At 34.7% G+C, this 15,306-nt stretch overlaps 1 protein-coding gene across 1 annotated transcript in view; it reads right to left on the bottom strand.

Moving 5' to 3' along the window:
- The window catches only part of THSD7A (thrombospondin type 1 domain containing 7A), a 623,382-nt gene that overhangs the window by 540,735 nt on the left and 67,341 nt on the right, over positions 1 to 15,306 (bottom strand). The window contains exon 2 of the mRNA XM_081079273.1: positions 1,953 to 2,090. The gene's annotated coding sequence lies outside the window, so the exon portion shown is untranslated. The remainder of the gene's footprint in view (positions 1 to 1,952; positions 2,091 to 15,306) is intronic.

The raw sequence follows: 15,306 nt of genomic DNA, 5'->3' as shown, positions 1-15,306 counted from the left end.
CTATCTATGGCTCCGTGGGTGTTCCTTTTTGGCCTCACCATATCCTGCGTTCGTATGTGGGGAGCTGGACTAGAGACCCTGCGTTACTCCCTGCATGACACTCACTCAGCCTGAGATGGAGAGAGAGGCAGAAACTTGCTGGTTCCTGGAGACAAGCAGGCTCGGCGCTCAGACTTGCAGTTCCCTCAGGGGCACCTCTGGTTGAGGCTCCTCCCTCTGGCTCTAGATCCCTGCACTTCGCCTACCCAACAAACGCCAGGTCCGGTGCTGCGCTGCGGCAGCCACCTGTTCCAGCCCCAGTGAGCCTGTGCACCTCCACCTCTCCGCGAGGCTTCTTCATTCCTTCCCGGGAGGAAGGACCCCTGGCCTCAGTAGGCCCCAGCAGCTCTCCTGGCCAAGCCCGTCAGAGCCCCAAGATTCACGTCCCTTTGCAGGGGTCCCACAAGGGCCTCTGGTCAATGCTCGTCACCCAAACTCGATGCCCAGAGCCCTAGCCCATCATGCGATCAGGGTCCATTATTCCTTCTAAGGCGAGTTAAGAGACCAGCACATACTTTCCCACTTAAAATTGACCCTGAGTCAAACTTTTCACATCCTCCCCAACAGCTTTTTCCTCGACCCTCTCTCCCCAACCCACAACCCCAAAATAAACTGCATAGAACAATAACAAAAGATACCACTTTATTCTTATCTTATTCTCTTATCTTTTTGAATTTTGTTCTTATTCTATTTTTCCCCTCCATGTCTTATTCTTCCTAGCCGTCCTTAGTGAGACACAAAGGCCAAAGCAACCATGGATGTGATCCCCCAACACCCATGATAGAACAGCTTTCTAATCTAATTTATTAAGAGTCTATGTGGGTTGTTTCTCTAACTTTTGAAAGTGTCAGAGGTGAAACTAATATATGCTGAAAGCATAGCTTTCTTTTACACTTATTTCAATTTACCTCTATTAAATTTCTCCTTTTCCATCCACAACCCTCAATAAATAAAATCTTTTCAAGTAGTAACGAAATTTTATCATCCATTGAATCTTAGCCAGATCAATCTCAATCTCAGCACTACTGACATTTTGAGCACAATAACTCTTGGTGTTTGGACTCTCCTGTGCATTGTAGGATTATTGGCATCTTTGAACTCTACTGACTAGATACTAGTAGTAGCAACCCAAAAGTTGTTACAACGCTGCCAGATACTACCAAAGGTTCTTTTGGAGACTAACCATCTCCTCTTTCCCTGAAGAATGACTGATCTAAACCATTCAAGTACTTAATTCTACAAGTAAATTGGAAAAATCTACTTCTTTACATTGTAAGTTATTCCTAGTATGTTTTGAGTGAGTGACAAGGAATCACTTGGGGTTTTCCTGGGGCTATCATATATACTTTATCTATATTTCTCAAATCCATTTTTCAAAAGCAAATGGATTGCATGGTAATTTCTTTGCCTGCATTTATGTTCTATTTCCTTCCCCTAAATAATAGGGAAACTAAAAAACAGACTCCAGGGGGTAGGAATAAAATTAATTGCCCTGTGTAAGGGAAAATGGATGGATAGACTGTAAGAGGATTATAGTATACAGGAAAATGCATTAAAAATTTATAGGCTAAATCTGTTAAAAATAGGAAAAAATACAACACACTGTCTTTGACAAGTTTTCAGACCTAACTTCAGCTACAAAACCTATTTAATGAAAAGATGGGATATATTAAATTAAAAAACATGTGTTTTCTGATAAAAGGTCTAATGCCAGTTTCCTGATCATGGAGGAAAAAATGCACTAAAATAATTATGTTAAATGTACTCATGTAATTTCTAAGAGATCTGTAGCAATGAAAAGTGTTGTCCATGTGAAACAAAGTTACTAAATAGCTAAAATAAAGGCATTCAATAAAGATTACAGAATTATCCGCATTAACTGGACTCTGTTTAGAGCACTGGTTTTGACTCACCTCCATGGACATCCCACAAAAACGCTCATGCTCACGCAGTGATATCACTTTACCATCCATAAATTCTTTGTGTGTCTTGCACTTTTTAAATTTCAGAGAACTTTCATATCTATTATCTCATTTATTGCTCATGGGTACCTGAAAAAAATGTGGGGAAAATCAGCCTTCCATTTTAGAAAAGGGCAAACTGAAGCTCTGAAACTGTTAATTCCTCCCCAACGACATTCAGTAAACAAAAGCAAGGACTCACACTTGTGCTTGAGTCTACTTTTCTCTCTTCCAAATTGACTTGTATATTTGGTATACTTTTCTCTACTTCCTTGACCTGGCTGACACCTGGCAGTTGTTTATGGACCAAAACATACATTAGTCTCAACACACTTAATAAAAAAACTCTGTATTCCTTTTTGAGACTTGAAGGCCCAGAAATTGATCAACCTGAATTCAAGCTTCAGACTAGAGCCAATTTACTCTGTGGCTTTGGGTAACAGTGGAACATCAGTTGTCGCATAACAACCCCTACCTTCAAGATTAAAAGAAGATACATGGAAAGATACAAGGTCCTGTTGATGGACCTGAAAACTACCTCATCAAGTGTACCCAAGATAATCTTAAGAATATAGAAATTTTCACTATTAATTTGAATCTATGAGATTTTTTAAGTAGCCCTTTCATTGAGTTATTTATTTGTTTGTTTATTTATTTCAATTACAGTTGACATTCAATATTATTTTATATTAGTTTCAGGTATACAGCATAGTGGTTAGACATTTAAATAACACCTAAGTACCAAACATAAAAATTAATTCAAAATAGATCACAAAGCTAAATGTAAAATCCAAAACTATAAAATATCAGAATAAAACAGTAGAAAACCTCTGTGACCATAGTTAATCAAAGATTTCTTAAGTATAACACCAAAAGCACAATCCACAAAAGAAAAAAAAAAGATAAATTGGACTTTATTAAATTAAGAAATCTTGCTTTTTAAAACACTGTGCCATCAGTGAAAAGGCATACACCGGATGGGAGAAAATATTTGAAAAATGTATATCTAATAAAGCATTTGTATCTAGAATACATAAAGAACTGTTAAAACTCAATGATATGGCAAGTAAGCACATGAAAAGACACTCAACATCATTAGTCATTAGGGAAATGCAATTAAAACCACAATGGAAATTACTAACCATGTATTAGAAGAGTGACAATTAAAAGACTGACAAGGGACAAGTATTGGTGAGAATGTAAGACTCTTGCACAAAACTAATGCGATTGTAAAACGGCACATCTATTTTGTAAAACAGTTTGACACTTTCTTTAAAAAGTAAATATTCACCTACTATATGACCCAGGAATTCTACACCTAGGTATTCATAAGAGAGAAATGAAATGATATGTCCACACAAAGACATACATGATTGCTCATAACAACTTTGTTTATAATAGACAAAACTGGAAATGACCTAAATGTCCATTAACAAATATATTTAAACAAATTCTACACAGTGGACTACTACTCAACAATAAAAGGAGCTATTGATACACGCTCCAACATGGATGGATTTCAAAATAATTATGCTGCATGAAAGAAGACAGACAATACTTAATGTATACTGTATGATTCAGTTTATAGAAAATCCTAGAAATTGCAAACTAATCTATAGTGATAGAATACAAATCTGTGGTTGGGAGAGTATAGATAGGGAAGGAGAGATTATCAAGAGGCACAAGGAAACTTGGGCTGATGTATATGTTCATTATCTTAATGGTTTCATAGGGAAGTATTCATAAGTCAAACTCATCAAACCATACACTTTAAACATGTACAGTTTGTGTTAGGTGAATTATACCACAATAAAGTTGTAAAAAACAAAAGAAAGAATGAAAACAAGAGAGGAGCTTTTTATGGAGCAATGGTGACTGACAATACGCCATGTACTGGGAAAAGTGAGTTTAATTAATTCATCCATCTGCATCTAAGTTCCTCTAAAACTATTTTAAATGAACAATCATATCTGACAAGATGATCTGCTCAAAGCTCTCAGTTATGGCTGCTCAGAACCAGAGATACTCTAGTCTACCAGTCATTCAACGCTAGCTAACCTTACTATGGTTATCGGAGAAATCTTACTATGGTTATATCAAATTTGCCTTTGATATGCAAGCATTAAAACTACTATCCTAAAAAGAAGAAGAAGAAATTGTTGGTATCATAAAGAGCTAAAGTTTAAAGACTTTAATAGTGTTTTAAGAACAAGACTTGGATTAGGCAAATTGGGATTTTGATAATTTATCTACCACAACAAGTTGAATGATGCTGCCAAAGATCATCTACGCGCACCAGTCCTTCTGTTCCCTTATTATCTATTTCAAAGGATTTTTAAACCAATAAGAAAGATAGCAAGAAAGTTTTAATCCTCTTTGGAGTTAAAAAAGAAAAATCATGTCTTACTTGAGGCCCCTGTAGAATTATCCATTATAAAATCATGTCTAAAGGAACCATATTGCTTTAAGGATATTCACATACACAAGTGTGTGCACACACAAATACACACACACACACACACACACCACATTATATTCAGACACAGACATCTTTAATGAGTGTACCATTTTGGGAGATTCTCCTAATACTCTTAGTAGGATGGGGAGAACTTTGGAAAATAGAAAATTCGTGAACAATGATCATCTATTTCCATCACTTTCATCAAATACTACGCTAAAATATGACATTAAGGATATTGGAGCCTAGAAGGAAACACTGTAAAAGAAAGTGGCAACTGAATTACCCTGCACACATTGAAGCATGTACAGCCTGTGCCTCTAAGGAATGAAAAGGGGAAATATAGCTCAATTTACGGTCGTACTCAAAATTTCTCAGAAAAAGCTCTTCAGAGGCCCTTTCTTAGAAAGAAAGGGTTATTAATTTCAAGGTAACATTGAGTCTGGGTCAAATAGAAAAATGTCACTATTCCATAGTAGAATATCCTCCTAAAATGTTGTCTGTGATCATGGAAAGCCTAAACCAGGAGTGTCAAAACTGTGGCCCACGGGCCAACTGGGGTCCGCAATCCATTGTTAATTGGCCCGCAGCAAATTCCAAAAATATATTTAGTTTACTTAAATAAACCAGGTGAGGCAATACATAGTTCATCTCCCGGCTGTTTGTGTATTTTACCGCATATGGCCCTTGGTAAAAAACGTTGAAAAAGGTTTGGACACCCCTGGCCTAAACTCTATACCAAGAAGCAAAAAACTATCTTGCAGACTGTGGAGCATGCCTGCCTAGTTTTCTTCCCGAAGTGAAAGCACTGATGTATCGCTCTCACTCTGATACCTCATAAATACTGGAGGTTCAAAGAGAATTACTTCTCATTTCAACTTTGCTGTTAACTCTATATGCAACTGAAATTTCAGGCCTTCTATATCTCTTGTTTTTATAAAACTACAAAAGTCTGTCTCTGAAATTAGTACAAATTGTAAGATATTTTCCACAATGTGGAAATTATATTAAGCTTATAAAAAGAGGAATTATGTCAATAACATTTAAAAGATGTAGCTAAAGAGATATGACTCTTCGGGTGAGAAATACTAAAATGATATATTTTCAATATTTGTTTCATTGGAGGCTGTGTGAAATTTGTAGCTTGATGTAATTATCTTGAGTCATTGCAGTCTTACACTGATAGGCATATCAAAAGCTCTGTGATAAAAGCCTTGTATGGTTTTCACTCAAGATTGTAAAGGGACATGCTTTTCAAAGATGAGATCACGCAGTCACACTGGGTATTATATTATGTGGCATTACAGCATCAGTTTATGAAGTATCATGTGAAAAATACCATGCCTTTAGGTAGCAGTAATACAAGTTTTCCTATATACAGTATTAAATATAAGTGAGTTTTACTGAACAGTAATCCTAATTATCTGTTTTTCATTCTGCAAGGAAAAATAATGGTTTATTATTCAATAGGCCTTCTAAATTTACAGTTAGCTGACTGAAGTACATGCTAATAGAAATAAAACTGCAGCCCTGGGACATTCTAAAACATGACACACGAGGTTGCCAAGGTAACCCACCAGGAGGCTGTCTTGGCATCTTCTGGAATAAAAGGAAAGAAAACATTATAGTGAACAGATGGGGGATGGGATCTTCTGGGCCCGGTTATATAATAAAAGTGTTGCAAAAACTGCAGCTCCATGAAATTGGTTCCAAACAAAAAAAGGAACAAGGTATTTTTCACATTTCTAATGTTTAAATTGGGCAGGATTTATGATTCATTCACAAGAGTGGAATTTAAAACATTTTTTAAAAAACATGATTTAAATGTAATAATCTCTTTAAAGCCACTCTGTGATAACATTTATCAATTTTTATACTCACAAAAAAAAATTCAACAGGAGTACACAGTTAATATTCAAGGTGTAAAAGGAATACTAACTTTGTAATATTTTGCTATTTTTGGCAGGTCTTGGGGACATAGCAGAACTTGCCTAAAAAAATATTCTTAAGCTACAACATCCCAAGAGAACAATAAAAGAATAGGTGACTCTCAGAATCATTTCACTTTAGCTCATTGCAATATTACATCTATTCCTCACATTCTTTTAGAATTACAAAGTGTTCCTTTGATTTAGGAGTTGTTTCTTTCCATTTCACAATGCTCCTGTTTCTACTGAACACAAATAGAGAGCTTTAGTTCCCTTTCTTTGAAAAGCTGATTCTCTCTAACATAAGGTTATTCTATAAATAGTCAGTGAATCTCCTTGGCCTGTCCTTAGGCTTTTTTCATTTCCCCTCTGTCCCTGAGGGTTGAATAAGAACTCTCTGAGCTGATGAAGGACAAACATGAAGACAGGCCACTTTGGTGTGGTGTGTGACAGCTCTAATGGGTGACACAGCTGAATTGCATTTACAAATTCTACATACATACAAGCAAAAAGTTCCAATAAAAAAGAGAAATAAAAAAAAAATATTTCAGATGTTTACAAACAGGAACTGCTTTTTTTCTTTACATAAAAACACAGAATTTGTGTCATTTGAAACATTGCCTGTTAAAAGACAATTGAAATTGGAATCTTTGTGTGTCCTGGACATCAGTAATCCAATCAACTCAATTTTTAAAAAATCAAAGCTGATTTTTTTATACTGTATATTCATTCACAATAATCAGTTATTTTGCTGTTTCGATGCAGTGAAGATATTAAGGAACAACCTTCCTTTTAAGAGATTACTTTCATTTCAATGCTTAAACAGCTACAAACCTCCATCACTACTTTTCAATTTTTTAATGTTTCTCATCACCTATAGACTAGGAGTTTCCTTATTGTAATTCATGGAGCCCTTCTCAATGAAGCCTCTAGATTCTCGCTTACACAGGGTAGGCTCCAGCCCCAAGAAATTCGCATTCTCTCAGAACATATTGGGAAATTTATTTTTCTCTTTCTATGGTATGTCTACTTCCCTGGAAACCCACTTCAGCCAAGCTCACATGCCCCATATGCTGTGAAATGGTGCACTCTCCTCTTCTCCTCCAAGGAAAGTGGCTTTTTAAAATTTATTTTGCCCTTATTGTACTTTGTATTTATCTAATGCAATATGTTTCACATCATGAAGTGATTTAGAGCTCTAGCGTATGTGTGTGATATGCTTCTTGAAAACAGAGATATGCCTTGTTCACCATGGATCACGGGTGCCTACAGATTATCCAGCACACAGTGGGCAATCAAAAAATGTTTGCCGAATATTGAATAAACTTCTTCAATGATAGTGTGAAGAAGTGCCAGGGTGAGCAATGGATCCACAACTAGCTGATTCCTGAACTTTCAGTGAGGTAGTAAAGTAGGTCTCAGGTCGAACCAAAGTATTGTAGGTGATTGTGACACCAGAGTTTGGGAAGTGAGACATATACTTTTAAAGAGTATTTCACATGCACTACAAAAGTTTTCTAACATAGAAAAAAAGTGGTTGAATGGAGGAATAACCTGAAACTGGAGATATTTTCCATTAAATGACTGAACTAACTCATGTTGAGAAAATATAGTGTAATACACTATAAATCCTTACCATTGAGTCTAAAATCTAATCTGTCTACACTTTTATTTTTAAAAAATGGTGTCTGTACCATTTTGAGGAGCAAGTTACAAGGTCATAAACTTGTAATCTCAATTAGGTAGCATGTTCTATCTTCTCAAGGTCAGAAGAACGTCCATAATATCATCTTTTTATCATTCAGACATGTCAGACCAAGCAACCCTATAGTCTCGCAGTGAGAATGTTAGGATTCTTTCTTTGTATAGAAGAGAAATGAGAGAAGAGTTTTAAAAAATTGTATAGATAGAAATGAGAGAAGAGTTTAAAAAATTAGTGTCAAGTATTAAAAAAAACTACTTCAGGGCTCATATCATGCACCAAAGTCTCTGTTGCTTGGGAAATAAACACTGGGTAACAGTAAGTTACCACAATCATTGGCTATATTTCAAATTCTGAAATAAGTTCATTAAATCAAGCTATTGGAAGAGTCAGGAAATAGGTGTTTATATATTTTAGCTGATCTGGTCCTAAAATTACTCATTTTGCTAGTATGTTCCAAGGGTTCCTAAGGAAATGCTGAGTGGGCTGGCCTCCAGTCTCCTCTCCCTACTTTTCCTTAGGGATTATAACTGGTTTCTCAACCATACACACAGTATATGATGTCGAGCTCTGTACACTTGTAGTCACAGTCTATACCAATTTCTCAGCAAGAATGAGCTAATACATAGGAACCTGTGATTCCCACTCCATCTCACATTTCAGTACCAGGTCTCAAATAGGGAAGGAACATCTCTCCCTGAATCACACCTTCCCTGTTGGTTTCTGATGTCCTGTCTTGCCCTAACTCTTGCTATCCCCTTCAGATGCTGAACAGCACTACCTGTACACTCCCAATCCCAATCACTGACCAAAATTCTGTCATGGTGGGCAGATCACTGGACCAGGATGCCACCAAATTTCAAATTGTGCCAGCTAGACTTCTCATGTTGTTGAACCCAAGTGAAGCATAGGGCTCTACCATTTATCCACAATCACCATATCCATGACTGTTCTCTCTAAGCCATTCAGACGATATGCAGATAATCATTTACCGCAAGAGCCAGCTCTGTAGCTGTCATATCCCTGGCCCCAACAAGCTGGATTATTCCTTTCCCCACTTTTCATCAGTCTGAAATGGCAGGGCTTCCGCATATGTTACTATTAAGCTTGCAAGTGCTAGGATATGATTGGGTCCTGATGGACTCATGAGTTCACTGGGAAAATAATGCATTATCTGTTACTGAGAGCCCCAAAGTCCTAACTCTTCCCTAACTCTGGGAAATAAACAGTCACGTCATTTAAGTACAGAATCATTGAAGACAAATAATTCCCCCTACTGATCTCCTGGCACACTTCATTTTAAAGCCAGTCTTTGTCTGTATATTAAAAACGTTCATTCTACTCTCCTTTAGAAATTCATAGATTATTTACCAAAAAAAGGTACCATAGAGAAAAGTTTCTCCTCAAAGAGGAAGAAGCATCCTTTCTAAGGGAAAACACAGCTAGAAGAAATTAACAGAATATAAAATAAGAATTGGTCCAATTTTGGTTGATTTTGGTTGGTTATTGTTGTTTTGTATTTTTAAAAAACTTTATTTATACCTTTCTCATATGCGTTTTTCAATTGAGCTGGTTGGTTGAAGTAAGTTGTAATATTATCCGACTAAATTGGAAACAAGAACAATAGAGAGAAGAGAAATGGAAGAAACAGGAGACAAGAAACTATGTCATAATTAAAAGTAAATTTTTCCTAACAACTTTCTCCAAAAGGCTTTAAAATCGGAAAAATAAGAGAGCCTAGAGTCAGAGGACCCCGCCGATTCTCAAAAGGATGATATTTCTCTATTTTATAGATTTCAGGAAATCATGGGAGAAAAGCAGCTCTGATAAAAGCAGACAGAGCAACTTTATTTGCTTTCCTTCCTCGCTCTACTTCTATGGTCCTCTGAAGGCTAATAATGCAAAATGCTGTAACCTCCCCGTCTGCTTTGCTTCTAGAGCTATAACACTGAAGGATAAGTGTGCATAGAAATGAATCCTATGGAACATCAATTTCCATTTGTAAACTTCACTAGAATTTGACAATTATTCCAGTAATTAGTTGAAGATGCAGAAAAAGATCTTTAGCAACTTTGCCTAAGTGAAGATTAAGAATTAATAGCAAAAAAAAAAAAAAAAGAATTAAAACCAATGATGTAAAGGAACAAGACAAACAAATAAAGAAACAAAAACTCATAGACACTGACAACAGTTTAGTGGTTACCAGAGGGTAAGGGAGGAGGGGGGTGGTAGATGAGGGTAAAAGGGATCAAATATATGGTGATGGAAGGAGAACTGACTCTGGATAGTGAACACACAATGTGTTACATAGATGATGTATTACAGAATTGTACACCTGAAATCTATGTAACTTTACTAACCATTGTCACCTCAATAAACTTTAATTTAAAAAAACTTAAAAAAAAAAGCTGTAAAGTTTTGGTATCATACCCAAATTACTTCTCCATAATAGCTACATAAATATATTTCTAAGTGTTCATTTAGTGACAAAAATATTTAAAAAAGAAAAATTAAGTATCTTTAATTCCTGATTAAAAATCAATGTAAAAAAAAAAGCAATGCAAAAATTGCTTCCAAATGTGATACTAAGGAAAAATATAAAAGTGTGCGTGTTCAGTAGTAGTAGTAGTAATAGTAGTAGTACCGTGTTTCCCCGAAAATAAGACCTAGCCAGACAATCAGCTCTAATGCGTCTTTTGGAGCAAAAATTAATATAAGACCCGGTCTTATATTATATAAGACCGGGTGTTATACTATATTATATTATGTACAATTATATATAATTATATTATATTATATTATGGTATGTTATATATTATATTATATTATATTATATTATATTATATTATATTATATTATATTATATTATATTAATTTATATATTATATTATATTAATTATATTATATTAATTATATTATATTATATTACATTTCTTATATTATATTATACCGGGTCCTATAGCAAAATAAGACCAGGTCTTATATTAATTTTGGCTCCAAAAGAGGCATTAAAGCTGACTGTCTGGCTAGGTCTTATTTTGGGAGAAACATGGTAGTAGTAGTGAGACAGTGATTACAGTTACTGATATCATGCCCCAAATAGAATTTGGTGAAAAAAAACCCTCAAAAGCAAATATCAAACTTATATGTTGAACCTTATTAATAAAGGATAATTTTAACTACTATTTATTAAGCAGTGTGTGCCACTCACTGTGCTAAGCATTGTAATTATAGTATTTCATTTAATCCTCATAAAATCCTATAAGGTAGACACTGGAAGGGAAAAATTAATGGCTATATCTGTGCTTTTTTTTTTTTTTTCTTCTCTAGTTTTAGGAATGCCAAAGTATTTGACCCTTGGTCAACTCTCCTAGCAATATATTTCACAAAATTTATAGAAAAATAGGATACCAGATAGAAGATAAATGATAATGGGACCCAGCCAAGAACTATGTATGGGACCAGACATTTGCTTTATTGTCCACAGTAAGTAATGAATAATCTATATTGATAAGAAGCAACTTTGCTGAATTTGGGGGGTAATTATGAGCACCTGAAGTGACTGTGTGGCTAATTAAACAGCTAAAGGGATCTCAGCACTGACTACTTCTCTAAGCCTGGGTTGTCCGGCATCTTATGATCACACTTTCTCAAGTATGAGGGACTGGGACATCCAAAGCAGTGCATGTTAGTTCATCATGGCGACTACCTAGCCTCTGCTATGATGTTGCTATGTGTGCTGTGCTATTTCTTTCCTGTCCTTCATTAAAGCTAAAAAAATAGTTTGGTGCTGGATAAAAGAGACTGTGTCCCATGAGCTTGATGGCCAATCCAAACCATAGACCATTACTGCTAGTATGACAGAGAGGGTTTGTAAAGACTATTTACCATCTCTGCTTTGCAAATAAAAAACGTAGGTTGAAAGATTAAGTTGTGGTAAGTGGCCAAGCCAACACTGGAATTGTCTGACATCACAGAATGTGCTTTTAAATACTAGATATTTTGTCCAGATTGCTTCCTGTTGTTTTACCAAGTCCAGTAATGAGACTCTCAATTGTTGGTTACTAATGACTTTCTCATATAACTGCAATTTGATAGTTGATATATAATCTAATTATATTTTCAACAGATGAAACTCATCAGTGTACTGCTGGAAATCTATCTGATATCTACCACTCAGCTCTTCCTGATTTATTTCCTTCTACTACGTATTCAAACTATCACCGAAGTCCCATGTTTTCCTTGAATTTCTCTCCAGGAACATAGGAGAGTATATCAACATTTTTTCCAAATTTATTTACATTGGCATCTGTAACTATTTTCCTGATTTCTTCCAAAATGCAACAATACCCCAGATTACTAAGTTTCTTTTTTTTACATGAGATAAGTAACACTTTATTGTAAAATAGGCTTTATGTTAGATGATTTTTCCCAACTATACGCTAATGTAAATGATCTGAGCATGTCTAAAGTAGGCTAGGCTAAACTGTGATGTAGTTTAAATGCATTTTCAACTTATGATATTTTCCACTTAAACCCATCGAGGAGCATCTGTAATTCCAAAACTGTATTGAATGTTAGTATTACTTACTTTCCCGAATACTCTTTTATGTGACTGTTCTCATCCACGTTCTCACAGACTACAACTACTTTAAAGATAGGGACCGTGTCAGCCAATATCTTCTTCTGCATGTCCTGATGTCATAATTGTTTAACAGTGATAAATATTATAATAAGAGATCATTAATGCACATAGGTGGTATGCAGAACTTTATTGTATGAATAAATAAATTTAACTTAGATTACCATTTTTATAGAACACCCAAAGAAAAAGCTGAAACGTATGAACATGGATTTATGCTAGAGGATGCAGGAAGAAGAAATTTCATCTGAGTTGCAATTTTGTATTAGTCTTAGTTGTAGAAAAACTATTCCCTTTTGCTATTATTTTTAAAGAAGGGATACATTTTATTACAAAACCTACACAAACTTAATCATTAGAAGAAAAGAGTTATTTTATTTTCTAGCCTAACCTTAAAATAATAACTGAATCACCTGACTCTGCTTTATATAAAATCGTATAAGAAAATTTCCACTTTTCATTTTTGTGGGTCCAATTTATAACTGGCCTTTGCATTTTATTATGTTAACCTGTTAGGGTTATTTTACCCTCCAAATTCAGGAAACACAATTATCTCTTAAGCATCACAATGGATCACATTTGGTTCCTGTAGCATACATAGTCAGTGATGACAGGATACTTTCCAGAGATACTCACAAATACAGAAAATTTTCAAAGGATATACATTATGGATAATAAAGATTTTCTCCTAACAAAAATAATTATTTTTATTCCAAAAATATAAGGCAATACAGACTCATTAATATTATATATTACACTCACTAGTTTATCCAAGAGTTCTATTAGCTTACTTAAAATTCTATTGTCTTCCCCTAGTTTATTGCACAATTGTTCTTTTTATATATCTAAGTGAAGACATATATTTTTACGTTACACATATATGTATGTGTGTATATATATGTATATATCTATAGATATATATCTGTAGATGTCTATAGATATATAGATATACAGATATATATTTAATCTATGGCAATTGTCCTAGTCCAGGTGACTTATACATCAAACATTTATTTTTCACAGTTCTGGACACTCGGAAGTCCAAGAACAAGATGTCAGAAGATTTGGTGTCTAGTGAGAGTCCTCATCCTAATTCACAGAATGGGTAGGGAAATCTCTGCAGGCACTAACCCCATTCATGATGGCTCCACCCTCATGACTTAATCACTTCTGAAAGGCCCCACCTTCAGATACCATCACATTGGGGGTTAGGATTCAACATATAAATTTGGAAGTGACACATTTAGTCTGTAGCAGTAAATTATTAAAAGTATAGTTATTTTTCAAAATTCCTTTAAAAGGAAGTTTAATACATTGTCAATGCGATCTTCTTATAAGTCTTAGAATCTATTGTAACTCTACTTTCACAGAGAATAAAGTACGACTCAGAAAAATTAAATTAGTGAATACCACAGCATATATTTAAACCAAGTCTACGTGATATTACAATTTATATTTTATTTTCGATGCTTAATTTTTACAATATTATAAAAGTAATTCACACTCATTGCAAAAAATGTTAATAAAACTGTCACACAGAAATAATACCTGTTTATATTTATATAACACCTATTTATATTCGATGAGTAGAAATTCTTCCAGTTACATTTACACATAGACACATGTATTGAACAGAATATATAATCATGATATAACTAACATTGACATATTTTTACATTTATATATATTCATAGGCAGATGTGTTATAGTCATATATATTTTTAAGATTTTTGTATACCCGATATTATATTCAGTATTTCAATTTATGAGTTAGTGAGCTTTTTCATATATCATTAAATATTCTTCTCTTGCATCATTTTTAATGGTTGTGTAATACCACCTTATAATAACGTACAATGTAATAATGTTATTAACTTAACATTTACAACCCATGTTGTCAAGTATTTAAATCATCCAGCAACATGAAATTGGCCAAACTGTTTTTGAAGTTGGCTATATTCATGGCTTTCCTTTCACAACCACTAGCCCCACCCTCATTCATTCCTCAACTCTGAGCAATTTTTTTATTAAAGCATAATTGATATACAATATTGTTAGTTTCAAGTGCACAACATAGTGAATCAACACGTATATACCTTACAGTGTGATCATCATATTAAGTCTAGCAATTTGAATTCTGTTCTCTACCACTCAACTGCGACTGCTCTTGCCAAAGCAACTTACAACCTTCCTGTTGCTAAATATAATCACTATGTGTCATTGTTCTTCACTAACTGATCTGCAGGGGGTGACACTGTAGACAACTTTCTTCTTCTCTTCTCTTGGCTTATATAAGGCCAGATTCACTTGTTTTCACCCAGTGATTTCTCGTATCTTTCCAATCTCAGCTTAAAAGCTACCTCCCCAAAGAGGTCCCCCCAAAGCATCCTCTCTAAATAATTTCCCCACTATTTTACATCCTGGACATTGTTCATTTAGAAAGTTGTGAACACAAGTTGTTCTTTTTTAAAAAAAACAACAAACAACTTTGTTTATTCAATAGATGGAAAACACTAAAGTGCAAGAAAACTTCCTATTTTATTTAGCAATGTAAACCTATCATACATTACGTTGCT

This window comes from Rhinolophus hipposideros (assembly GCF_964194185.1).
Source record: "Rhinolophus hipposideros genome assembly, chromosome: 18".
Classification (NCBI taxonomy): domain Eukaryota; kingdom Metazoa; phylum Chordata; class Mammalia; order Chiroptera; family Rhinolophidae; genus Rhinolophus; species Rhinolophus hipposideros.
The sequence above is the reverse complement of the archived record's forward strand: the minus strand, read 5'-3'. Positions and strand labels throughout refer to the sequence as shown.